Genomic DNA, 13,017 nt, shown 5'->3' on the forward strand with positions numbered 1-13,017 from the left:
CTGGGTCCCCTGAAGGAAGGGCCAGTGTGCCTTACTGCTGAGCTACCTCTCTAGCCTTGTCACTTCTAATTTAAATACTAGAGTAGCAGTCATGTGTGCTTTAACAAGGAGAATGTATCCTGCCAAATGTCACTCAGTGTTCACAGTGTGGAGTTACCGGACGACCTCCATAGGTGCTATACTCTCTTGGGATCATCATCTATGGCCCATTGTTGGCCAACACATTGTGTGGTGCATATCATACGTAACCTAACTCAGAATGGTCTCTAAATATGACCATGGCCTTCTCTGCCAGGCAGTTGCTTCTTTTGCTCTTCTTTCCTGTCCCTACCCTCGTCTAAGTTTTCTTGGAGCTTCAGATCCCTACTACTTGAAATCAACAGATGTGCAGAGGCTGGCCCCCTGGCCAAAGGGGCCAGTGGTGCTGGGACCTTCCTAGTGGGTCACCGAGAAGATGAAGAGGATGTGCTAGATGGCTTCTGGCAGATGCAGAAAGATTCAGGGTTTTGTTAGTGGCACTAAGGATAGACCTGGGGCTTAGCATGGGTTAGGTAGACACTCTCCTCCTGGGCTTCACCACCAACCCACTGGCGCTCTTTTCATTGCTACTCATAACTACCTGAAAATTCCCTCAGGTCTCCCTTTGACTCCAAGGAGTGTAGCAAGACAGTTGTCCTAAGTGAGCCCAGCAGGCGTTCTGTAGGTATTGAGCCTAAATGTCCTCCCAGATGGGCATTTTCAAAAAGTGAGTCCCTGGAAAGGCTGCCAGGCTGCCTGGTAGACCTCTCCATGCTCACTCACAGGCCATTAACCTCTCAACAGCCCAAACAGCGAAAGCCTTGGTACAAGCCACTGCGGTTAAGGAACAAGCAATAAGTGAAATAAACATGGCCTGAAACTGCAGTGGCTTCACGTGCCTCCCTGGGTTGTCTGCATTTTCCTAGCGAGGCGGCCGGTCATCCGACTGCTCCATCTCACGCTAGGTGCAGGGGGCTGCGCTCCTGAGCTGGCACCCCTCCCTTGCTGGCTGGCCCCCCCTTCGCTGTCATCTTTCCTCTTCCACATAGACATGGGCCTCAAAGATATCCCATCCTGGGGGGCCTGAGAGCTAAGAGCAGAGTTCTTTCTCTGCTGTACCATTGGACACAAGAACAGTCTTCGACATTTATCCCTCAACTGAAAAGGCCAGTGGACATTTCTTTTGGATGCCAATGGTATGAGTTAGTGACTCTCAAGTTTGGATCTCTGGACTTGTGCATAAGGGATCCATTAGTCAGGGTTTCCATTGCTGTGAAGAGACACCATGACCATAGCAACTCTTATAAAGAAAACATTTAATTGAAGTTTCAAAGGTTCAGTCCATTATCATCATGACAGGAAGCAGGGCTGAGTGCAGGCTGATGTAGTACTGGAGGAGTAGCTGAGCATCCTACATCTTGCAGGCAACAAGAAATGGACGGAGACACTGGGCAGTATCCTGAGCATAGGAAACCTCAAAGCCCACCCCCACAGTGACACACTTCCTCCAACATGACCAAACCCACTCCAACAAGGCCACACCTCCTAATAGTGCTACTCCCTATGAGCTTAATGGGGGCCAATTACATCCAAACTACCGCAGGGAGTATATTACATACATGGGCCCCTTTCCTCGTCCCCAGCTACCCGGCCACTCTGGCTCTTTTGTAGAGGGGCAGATTGTCTGTTGAAGCCCTCCTCATGTCAGTGTGTGTCTATTTTGCTGCACGTGCAGCCCAGGTATGCAGGAGGCCACACTCTCTGCTGCCCACTCGAGAGGCACATGCGCACAATTGCCATGTCCCTGAGATGTTCCCAGGCTGCTCAGGGAGACACTGAGTTCACAAACTTACAGTTTTAAACAGCAGCACATGCTCAGACAAGTACAACTCCGTGTTGTTTGCAGAGTCCTTGTCTTAGCTCATTTGTCATTACTATAATGAAATACAGGAGATAGGGTACTTTATGGAGAAAAATAGTTCATCTTGCCTCACTAGTTTGGGTCCATCATTGGTGAAGAGTCCATATTTGGTGAAGACCTTCTTACTTGACAGGGTCAAGGTGACATCACCTGGGGAGATGGGGTGCACATGCATTTTTGGAGGGTCTCTCTTTTTATAAAGATGTAATGATTCAATCTCCACTCACCAGGGCTCTACTTTATGCCTTTATCTAAAATTGTCTTAGGTTTTTTTTTGTTTTATGTGTGTAAGTGTTTGGCCTGCATGTATAAATGTGTACCACATGTGTACCCTGTGCCCATGGACATTAGAAGAGGACATTGGATCCCTTGGAACTAGCTGTAAGCTGCCATGTTGGGTGCTGGGGACTGAGCCTGGATCCTCTGCAAGAGCAACAGAGACTGAAAGGTTGCTGAGCCATCTTTCTGCCCCTCCCTCTTCACCCCCTACCACTCCCCCATCTCCCCCCCACACCCTTACTGAATCCTAATCACCTCTCAAGTCTCAACCTCTAAGCAGCAGCTGATGGTGCTTAACTGTTGCTTTCTTAATAACCTGACAGTGGGAATTCAATTTCAACACCAAAAACACCTTGGATGACACATTCAACCCATATGCTAATGATGGCCTATTGCCAATGTAATACAATAAAAAAAAAAATAGCAGAGGCAATAATAGGAAAAGAGGCAAGGTGACCTTCTGAGTCCATATGGTATGACTGTGAGGAAATTAAAAATGACCAAAGGAAGACTCAGTGAATGTCCATTCAATGGCCAGATTCAAGGCAGGTATGTGGAGACAGGTCATAGATGTCACCATGCCGTGGAAACAGCTGCCTCAGTGCTCCATCATCAGGAGCAACAGTGGCTTAGTATCAAAGCTGCGATGCTGTTTGTGGCTGGGGTCTGCTCACCTACGCTCACCTTGTTCATGTGTCTCTGAGCAAGAATGAGGCTGAGCCAGCCAGGCTGGGGCTCGGCTCTGTGGTTGCTTATGATACTTTGGAACCAGTGGGTCAGCTAGGTGTCTGCTCGTGGCCAGGAGGGACCTCTGGCGCTCCCTTCTCAGAGGAAGCAGTGGTCTGTGGGAGACTGAGGATGCTGTGTAGCAGAGGGCAAGAAAAGGAAGATAGACTGGGGAGATACTGTGTTGCTGAAGCCAGGCAGGGAGACACTGGATGCAGGTAGGTGGGGAAAGCAGTGGAGAGGAGGAGCTGTGTGGCCAGACAACCTGCCATTTATCTTCTTATTCCCAGAGTTTCAGTGTGCTGGGCTGCCTGGACAGGCTGTGTGGTGTTTGCATATGTGTATGTGTGTGCACTTGTATGTGTGTACTTGTATGTATGTACACACATGTGCACTTGTATGCAGTTGTGTTTAAAAAAATGGCCATTGCCCACCAAAGACCAAGTTGCTGTAAGACCCATAAAGCTAGGGGTTCCCATGGAGGCCTTTGGGTCTCTTCAGCATGGAAGGATGGTTGTGCCAGACAAGACAGATCTGGATTTTCATGAAATTAGTATTTTGGTGGAGAGGGCCACAGACATGGAGTTTTGTTTTGTTTTGTTTTTTCCTCAATGTGATCTCTAATCAAGATAATCAAGACCCCTACCCTAGATTTTTCTTCTTTTTCCTTTCTTTGCCAAGACAAGCAAAGATCCCCAGGCCGGCCAGCCCTTCAGAGGAAAATGTAGCATTTGAGGAGGTAGCATACCTCTGCTTCCTTTTGATGCGGTCCAGGCCCTTTTGATACCCAAGGCATAAAGGAGGAGGAGGTCAACTCTTCTAATTCTGCTCAGTGAGCCCCAGGAGGTGACAGTTTCGAACCGAAGAAAGTGGAGGGCTATGTCTTCCACAGGGGAGACTCCTGCCAGAGAGGCAGAAACACATCTGGAACACCTGGAGTTAGAGCCCTGCATGGAAACCTCTTCAGACCCCTTCAGCCCACAAGATGCCTGGACTTCAGGGACCCAGCAGTAAGTTTGTTTCATTTTCTTTCTATATTCTTCTACATCTTGTTACATTTCTTTTCTTCTTTAGTGGACATGGGTGGGAGTGTGGCCCTGTACATGTGGTACATGCGTGGAATCAGAAGACTCATGGGCGTGAGTTCTCCTCTCTATCACATGGATCCCAAAGACTGAGCTTGGATAGTCAGGCTTGGCACTTTATTTGTAGACCAGGCTGACCTGGAACTCATACAGAGCCACCTGCCTCTGCCTCCCAAGTCCTGGGACTAAAGGCATTCACCACCACACCTGGCCCATTTAAAAGGACTTTATTCACACAGAGTCTGCCTTCTCACCATGGCAGAGCTAACTCAGAAGTCTGAAATTATAAGGTCCTTGGAAGATTCACATACATTTGAAAAATAAATAACACATTTTCTCCCTCCCCCGTTTTGTTTTATTTTTATGTGTATGGGTGTTTGTCTGTGTGTATGACTGCCTTCCACATGCATGCAGTGCCTGCAGAAGCCAGAAGAGGGCATCAGATCCCCTGAGTTATAGACCGTAGTGAGTCACCATGTGGGTGCTGCAAATTGAACCCCAGCTCTCCACAAGAGCAACCAGTGCTCTTCCTACTGAAGCATCTCTTTAGCCCCATGACACACTGTCCCATAACTCTCTGGCCCAAGCAAAACATTAAAAAGGAAATTTTCAGTCTTTTAAACGCAACCAAATGAAACCATATTCAACTTTATGGCTTGTTAGAGGCGGGAAATGATAGCATTAAATGCTTACACTAGAATCAGAGAGATGTACTCAACTTAGTGTTCTCACCTTTCCCCTTGAGAAAGAAAAAAGTAAATGAAATCCAAAGAACTCTGAAGAAAGGAAGCAATAAAGTCCTGCCTGACTGGAAATAGATGCAAGTAATGGGGAGCAGGACATTTGTGAATCACAGGGTTGTGAGTGACTTTATCCCCTCTTCTAAGGACACCAGTTGGATTGGATCAGGACTGGAAATGTGTATTTTACCTTCACGGTGAAGCAGTCGGTGGTGGAGACTGCCTCTGATGTCTAGCTGGGTCCTTGTCTACCCTCCCTCCAAGAATGGAGTGGACAGACAGCATGGCAAAATTTCTAAGACCCTTGGTGCCAACAGGATGCCAGCTGAGATTCAGTGAGTACCAGCTCCAAGCCCAGGGCAGGTTTTAGGGTGCCTCCCTGAGAGGTTGCTGATGTTACACACCCCTATGTTCTTGGCAGGCGTCAGGGTGCCACCTGCAAGCAGTTCCTCAGAGAACACACCAGCAAGTCACTGATGGGAGTGGCAGAAGTCAGTCTCCTGTCCCCAGCAAGTCTCTGGTTGCTGGGACAGGAATGAGTCCCCCTGCCTGAGGCTGGTAGTTGAATCCCAGAGGCTGGCTCCAGCGAGCTCCTTGCCCTGGGCTGAAGCCTTGGGTGCAGGAAGCCAGTGAGTCCCTCTCTGAAGACTCTGGAAGCAGAAACCAGCAGGGGACTGGCAAAGCCAAGAGGCAGGATCTGAAGTTGTCGCCCTTGTGTTAACGGGCAAAAATGGCTTCAATCCTCGGAAGGGCCCAATTTATTGAGAAGCATTTGGGCCCTGATTGGCTGAGTGTGGGTTTGTAAATAGGGTGAAAGATGGGGCCAAGGAGAGAGGAGCCATCAAATGGTCTGTTTCTGGCTGTTCCGTGTTGCTAGGGTAACCTTTTCAGGCTTGGTCAAACTTGAGGCTGGGGCTGTCAGAAGCCGGAGCTTCCCCAGAGCTGGGGTTTTGTTTCTTGTGCAGCTGCTGTGCACAGAAAACTGCCCGCAGTCTGCTCTTTGTCCTGAGGGCCTGAACTCCAGTGTCAGAGAGCCCTGCGGCGGGCAGGAAGCTCTGCATCAGGTGTCTCTCTGATCCCTACCAGTGGCCTCTGTAAAGAACCCAGTTAAAAGTGTAAGATGAATTCTGAGGTGTTGTGGTCAGAGCCTCAACCGGAATGCACACCAAAGGTGGCCCCTGTGGCCCCTGTAGGCATTAGTGGTTGTTAGCTTAACCCATCGGACCCTCTCAAGAACACCCAAGGGGCCACTGGCCTCCCAGGAAGCTGGCTGGCTGTGTCTGCTGCAGCTGAGTGCACTCACGTGCCCATCGGCGCCTGAGGATCCTGGAAGATTGAAAGCTGCAGGAACCTTGTGAGCAGACGGGTCTTCATTCACTTCGGGCAGCTGGCATGAAGGTCACGACCCCTCCACGGGACCTCACCATGTGGCTTCAGGGCATGAACTAACATGGCTTCCTTGCTGCTGTATTCCAACCCCGAGTGTCTCTAGTTACCCGAGGGAGAAGTGCACAGTGGTGACCTGGGATGGCTCAGAAGAACAGGGTCAGGCTCTTCCACTGTATTCTGGTCATTAAGCTTTACCCAAGTTCAAGAGAAGCAATGACCAACCCACCCTGATCCCACTGAGTTTGGGGGTGGGGGTGTTACATGGCATCCCTGTTCATCACCCTCCTTCCCCAGAACCCACCTGTACTCTGTAGAAAGATGTGTGGAGGTGGAGACCAGCTGTCATCCAATGACCCCCTCGGCGTGTGTTCTAACAGGTAACTACCACAGCAGAACCAAAACAGGTGCTCTTCACTGCTGAGCCGTCTCTTCAGCCGTGGACCTGGGCTTTTACCAACACTGAGTTTCACAGAAGAAAATAAGGTCAAGTAGCCTATTTTGAGTATGGCATGAAATGCCAGTATCCTTACCACTGTGAACCCCAAATCAGCTTGCAGCCAGCACGGGTGGCCCTCAATTCATCCTGGAGTTGAGGGGTGCTTACCTAAGGTCCACATGGGCTACATTCTGCCTGAGCCCTGCTCATGGCCACACCCATTGCATGTGTACCTAAGTAAGCTCCAGGAGGAGCCCACCCACCCTCTACCTGCCTCCTTTGGCTTCTGCGTGTGCGACCAAGAGCTGACACCTGAGGAAGCCAATAGGGCATGGAGAGGGAGCCCAGGGCTTCAACTGCCCTGGGGGATCTGTGACCATTCCAGAAGGTGTCCAGGATGCCAGCCTGGGATGTCTGGGTGAGCAGTCTCTGGGGGACAGAGTGCCCACCTCCACGGGGCTCCTCTCTTACCCACACCCTAGTTGCCCTTCTTGAGTCAAAGACTGTTGGGATCTTAGCCTGGTTTTGTGCTGGGGTTTGGGAAATCAGCTTTGGGGAATCAAGGTTAATGGTTTACATGAAGTGTTGATAGGGATCAGTTCTGGAAACAACTGGTTGTTGGTCATTTGATGTGTGTGTGTGTGTGTGTGTGTGTGTGTGTGTGTGTGTGTGTGTGTGTGTGTTGTCTCAAATGCTGGTCTAATAACCAAAAACATAACATTTATTGTATAAACCACTTTTCCAACTGTAGACTTCAGCAAATCTTTCCATGAGCATTTGGCTGCGTTTATGTATGCCCGCTACATGTGGTGCCAGAGGAGCCCATCAGATCTGGAGCTGTTGCTGTGAGTGATTGGGCCACCCAGTGAGGGTTCTGGGAACCAGGCTCAGGTCCTCTGCAAGAGCGGTATAGGTTCTGAGCCATCTTAACCACCGAGCTCTCTCTCCAGGCCCTATGGGAGATGTTTCTATAACCCCTTGCTAGATACATAAATTACAGGGTTCTCCCACTCTGTGGGTTGTCTTTTCATGGCCTAGACTGTTCTTCTGGGGGAAGGATTAGCTGTGATGGTTCTGTATATTAATATATCCTACATTGATCATGTCCATCTACCTCTTCTCCAGCTGCCGCCCCCCCCCCCAGAATTGCTAGTAATTCTGCTCATGCACAAGTCTCCCCACGCTACAGGAAACACACCAAACTTGCCTTTGTATCTGGCTTATTTTGCTTACTATGTTCTTTCCCCATTCCATGCTTTCCCTGCAAGCGAATATTATATTCTTGTTTATGACCCGAAAGCACTGGTTGCTCCTCAGTGGCCAGAATGCTTAAGAGAAGAAACTAACTGATGAAAGGCTCTTTTTGGCTCCTAGTGGCAGAGGGTTCAAACCATCATGGAGGGGAAGGCGTGACCGAGCAGCCCAAATCACAGTGGGCAGAGGAAGGGATGGAAGACATGGTGTGACCATTCAAGGCACACTCGGGCAACCCACTTCCTCCAGCTAGGTCCCAGAGTTCTTACAACCCCTCAAGAAAGTGCCACCAGATGGAAATAATGTGCTTAAAGCATGCTCCTGTGGAGATGGTTCATATTTGTGCTGGGTAAGTTTGCCTGTTTGTCAGCTTGACTCAAGCTAAGCTCATCTGGGAAGACAGAGCCTGGACTGAGAAAATGCCCCCTCCAGATTTGCCAGCAGACAGGTCTGCGGGGCATTTTTTTTTTTTTGTTACTGACTGATGTAGGAGGGTCTAGCCCACTGTGGGCTGTGCCATCTCTGGACAGGTGGTCCTGAATTCCACCAGCAGGCTGAGCAAGCCTTCAGGTTCCTGCCTTGATTTCCCTAGGGGATGAACTCTTACCCGAACTGAAGAGGGAAACAAACTCTTTCATCTCCAAGTTGCTGTTGGTCAGTTTTTGTCACAGCCATAGAAAGCAAACTAAGACAATACTCAAACCATAACACTGGACAATACTCCGTTGTCTAAATATGCCTGTGGTGGTTTGAATAGGAATGGCCCCCATAGACTCATAGGTTTGAATGCTTGGCCCATAGGGAGTGGCACTATTAGGAGGTGTGAGCTTGTTGGAGTGGGTGTGGCCTTGGAGGAAGTGTGTCACTGTGGAAGTGAGCTTGGAGGTCTCAGATATGTGCTGAAGCTATGCCCAGCGTGACACACAGAGTTCACTTCCTATTGCCTTCAGACCAAGATGTACAACTCTCAGTTCCTTGTCTGCCTGCATGCTGCCATGCTTCCTGCCATGGCGATAATGGATTAAACCTCTGAAACTGTAAGCCAGCCCCAATTAAATGTTTTCCTTTATAAGAGTTACCATGGGGAGCTAGAGAGATGGCTCAGAGGTTAAGAGCACCGACTGCTCTTCCAGAGGTCCTGAGTTCAATTCCCAGCACCCACATGGTGGCTCACAACCATCTGTAATGACAATCATCCTTAGCACATACCATATGTGAATTACTGAGTGTTTCATTTGACCTGCTGTTTCTTGCAATAAAGAACACAAAATCTTACTTTAAAAAAAAAAAAAAAAAAAAGAGTTACCATGGTCATGGTGTCTCTTCACAGCAATAGAAACCCTAACTAAGAAGGGTCATACTTTCACTTTTATTCCTCTGTGTGCAGGTGGCTCTGCTCACTCTGTAACTTAGCTATGTGAGTAGAGCAGCAATACACATGGATACAAAGGCGTCTCTTTTGTATGCTGACTTCATTTCCTCTGGATAAATATCCAGAAGTGGGAGAGCCAGATCATATGATGGCTTTATTTTTAGTCTTTTGAGGACTTTTCATATGATTTTCCATAAAAGCTATATTCTGATTTACATTCCTGTCAATGATGTAAGGGAAGATTCCTTTTGGTCTAGAATCCCATTGCAATTTTGATTTGTTTTCCTGATGGCTGGTGATATTGAGCATGTTTGCATATTCTGGCCACCTGGATTTCATATTTTCAGAACCCCCTCTCTCTATATGTGCATCTGTCTGTGTGTATGCATGTGACACAACTTCACTATGTAGCTTAGGCTGGCCTAGAACTCACAGTCTTCTTGCCCCAGCCTCCTGAGCTGGGATTACACCACACCTGGCAATTTACCCACTTTTAATTGACTTACCTGTTTTTTTGTTGTTGTTGACTTTTTGTAGTTCTTTATATATTCTGGACATCCGTGTTCTATCCTATGAGTATCTGGCAAAGATCTGCTCTCTTTAAACGGACCGTCTCTTTGTTGATTATTTCCTCGGATTTGAAGAAACTGTTTAATTGCTGTAATCCAATTTGTCAGGTCTTATTTCTGTTTTCTGTGCTTTTGAAGCCCTCCTCAGAAAACTGTTGCTGTGCCAATATTTTGATGTCTTTCCCCTCTGTTTTTCCTGGTAGTTTTAGACCCTATGGACTCACATTAATGTCTCTGTTCCATTTTGAGTTTATTTTTGCTTAGGGTGAGAAATAGGGAGCTATTCTCTCAATTTAAACCTTGAGCATGTGGGTGGCCAGTGTCCCCAGTGCCATGTGTATAGGTCTGCAGTTTTCTTGTTTTGTTATGGTCTTGTCAGGTTTTGGTAACAGGGTAAATAAAGCCTTGTCAAAGGAAGGTTCCCTCCACAGAATCATTTTAGGAATATTGTTGATAGCTTGTCTGTGAAATCCAGCAATGGTACCATCCAGGGCTGGGCTTCTCTTTGTTAGGAGACTTTACAGAAACCCAGTGATTTCTATTAGTGATTCTATTACATTCTATTAGTGGTTATTTTGGAAAACTGTATATTAATACATTATAAAATTTAGAAGAAATAGATAAAAATTCCGGACATGTACAACATAGTTGAACCAAGAAGATTAAAAAAAAAAAACCCACCTGAAACTTACTTCAAGTAATGTGATGGAATCCATCATCTGGCTTGGTGGCAGCGTCTGCCTTCATGGACAATTTTCAGGCTCTTCAGATGAGGCCAGAGAGTCTGTTGACTTCCTCTACACCCTGGATAATCAACCGATAACGGGTTTATCTTGGCTCTTGATCTCAGAGGTTTCTGGTCATGATCAGTCGGTCTCATTGCAAAACAGCTCATCATGGCAAGGGGTGGCTGCAGAGCAAAAGCTCTGACCTCTGCCAGGAAATGAAAGAGGGGGAAATTCCAGGGTCCCTTGATCCCTTTGAGGGCTCTCCCCGAATGTCCCTCGGACTTGCCACGAGGCTAGGTCACTTAGTTTCTACCATCTCCTAATCGTGCCACCAAGCTAGAGCCAAGCCTTTAAAACACGGACTTTTGGTGGGATGTACACCAGAGAATGCAATCAAAGTTCCAAGGTCATGACTGGCGTCCCAAGAGCTGGGCACCAGGCCTTGAGCTGCAGGCGATCTCTGTGAGTTTGAGGCCAGCCTGGTCTACAGATCAAGTTTCAGGACAGCCAGGGCCTACACAAAGAAATTCTTTCTCAAAAAATCAAAAGATAAATAAATAAATGTGGAAAGCTAGAAAAGGAGATTTATTTAACGTGGTCCTATTAGAAAGAGAACTCAGATCCAGAGCTGGAACCCTCTCAAGTCCATCTTCCAGGTCCTGAAGTAAGATCAAAGTTTAGAGGGCCAAGGATATGCTCATCTAAGCAGGTTTGGTCCCGCCCACCATTGATTGATGACTGCCTAGGCTTCAGTCTCATCCTGTAATGTCACTGACAGGCTGTAAGAACCGTGGGTGAAACCTCTTTCTGGCAGACAAGTTCCCCTTCCCTTCTGCCAGCATGAGATTCCGGTGGAAATCCCCATTTTACGGGAGCACGCTGTTTCAGTCGTCAGATGGAGAGACACACGTATCTCTTTAGAGTATCTTCTTTCTGCCAGGCCTATTACAAGGACACTGCTGTAGGGACAGGGACCACAACACCGGGAAGAGACATTGCAATGTCTCCGCTCTGAAGGCACAAGTCAGCAGAGGGAAAATGAAGAAGAGACTTCAGGCATAAGGGGGATTCTGGTCGTGCTGGAGCCCAGCCAGGTGGTCAGACATCCCCTGGGGGTGGAGGAGGAGGGACCTAGTGAAACATCGTTGAGGGTGAGCAGACACAGAGGGCAAGGTTCTTGGTAAACTGACCATGTTTCATCTTGCTAAAGTTGCATTTTACAAGTGCACAGACGGGCCTTGGAGACAGTTGGAATCCCACTAAAGCTTGGCCAAACACAAACTCCATCAGGGTACAAGCAGCCTCACTTATGGTTGGCAGATATCTGAAGCTGGCCACCTCTCTGGATGGAGGAGAGAGCCGCTGGGTGGAGGGGAGGGCAGGCAGACCCTTTGGGATGTTGTGGTAGTACAGAGAATAGGCCAAGAACTCCAGACATGCCACTCCCAGGATACACACCTAAGGGAACAGGAGGGGTTTCCTGGGGGAGCAGGCCAACCACACTACCTGTCCTTCTAGCTGCACTGAGCACCAAGGGAGCGGCAGAGGACCAGGTGTCACTGCCAGCTTTTAATACCAGAAGCAAACATCTGGGATTCAGTTATGTGTGTATCTGTGCATGTATGTCTATATATGCCTAAAAGCACACATGTATGTATGCATGCATGTGGCAATGAATAAATGAATAAATCTATGTGTGTCTGCATACATCTATATGTTTCTATATGTATATGTGAATATGTGTATATGTGTGTATGTGTATATCTATGAATAAATGCATGTATGTGGGTGCATGTTTGTATATATGTATGAATGTGTATCTGTAAACAAGTGTGTGCACATGCGTGAACCTGTGGTGTGTGTTTGGGGGGAGAGCGGGGGCCTGGGTGCTAGAAAGGGAGTTCTGAGGCGAGGTTTCCTCTTGGGAAGGACAGAGAGTGAAGAGGCTTAGAAGGAGAGGAGCTGGATGTTGCTTCTGGGGAATCTGTGCTGAATGAAGGTCCTGCAAGGCCTAAGCCAAGCTGCTGACCTCAGCAGCAGAGATGGGGCAGAGCCAGCAAGGACAAAGGTAACCACAGGTCAGGTCATGGGCAGAGAGAGGTAACGGTTAAACAGTGACTGGGCAGCCTTTGCTCTTCCTCTGTGCCCTGCTGGCTGGTGCGGGGCTTAATTATTGACGTTTAACTCTTCCCCACAGAGAAGTTCCCATTAATAAATATGGAAGGGACGAAGGAAGAGCAAGCTGCCCACCAGAAGACTGCAGATGCGTAGCTGCAGGGAAGGGGTGCCCAGAAGTGTTAACAGGTACAAGCATAGGCAGGGGAGTCACTGTAGGGTCCCAGAGGGTCACCTCTAAATATTTGGTAATTATGAAGTAAGTTTATAATGGCCACTCCTGGCCTGGCCCCACCTTCACTAAGAGATGGAGGATGATATCACTGGGTTCAAGGCTTGATGACATCATGTACCTGCTGATATGATACTGTGAGGAGGACATTGC

The 13,017-nt window shown here is 48.1% G+C and overlaps 1 long non-coding RNA gene across 2 annotated transcripts; it reads right to left on the reverse strand.

The window, feature by feature from the left end:
* Positions 1–4,218: 4,218 nt before the first annotated feature.
* Positions 4,219–10,765, reverse strand: LOC143272444 (uncharacterized). Of its 2 annotated transcripts, none has more exons than XR_013050012.1 (3): positions 9,727–10,765; positions 6,460–6,617; positions 4,219–6,291 (listed from the first exon to the last, which is right to left on the reverse strand). It is a non-coding gene; the product is annotated as an uncharacterized LOC143272444 (long non-coding RNA). The 2 variants fall into 2 exon arrangements; XR_013050013.1 differs by having other exon boundaries at positions 10,482–10,762.
* Between the last annotated feature and the right edge of the window lie 2,252 nt (positions 10,766–13,017).

The sequence above is a fragment of the Peromyscus maniculatus genome, chromosome 3 (assembly GCF_049852395.1).
Source record: "Peromyscus maniculatus bairdii isolate BWxNUB_F1_BW_parent chromosome 3, HU_Pman_BW_mat_3.1, whole genome shotgun sequence".
NCBI lineage: Eukaryota > Metazoa > Chordata > Mammalia > Rodentia > Cricetidae > Peromyscus > Peromyscus maniculatus.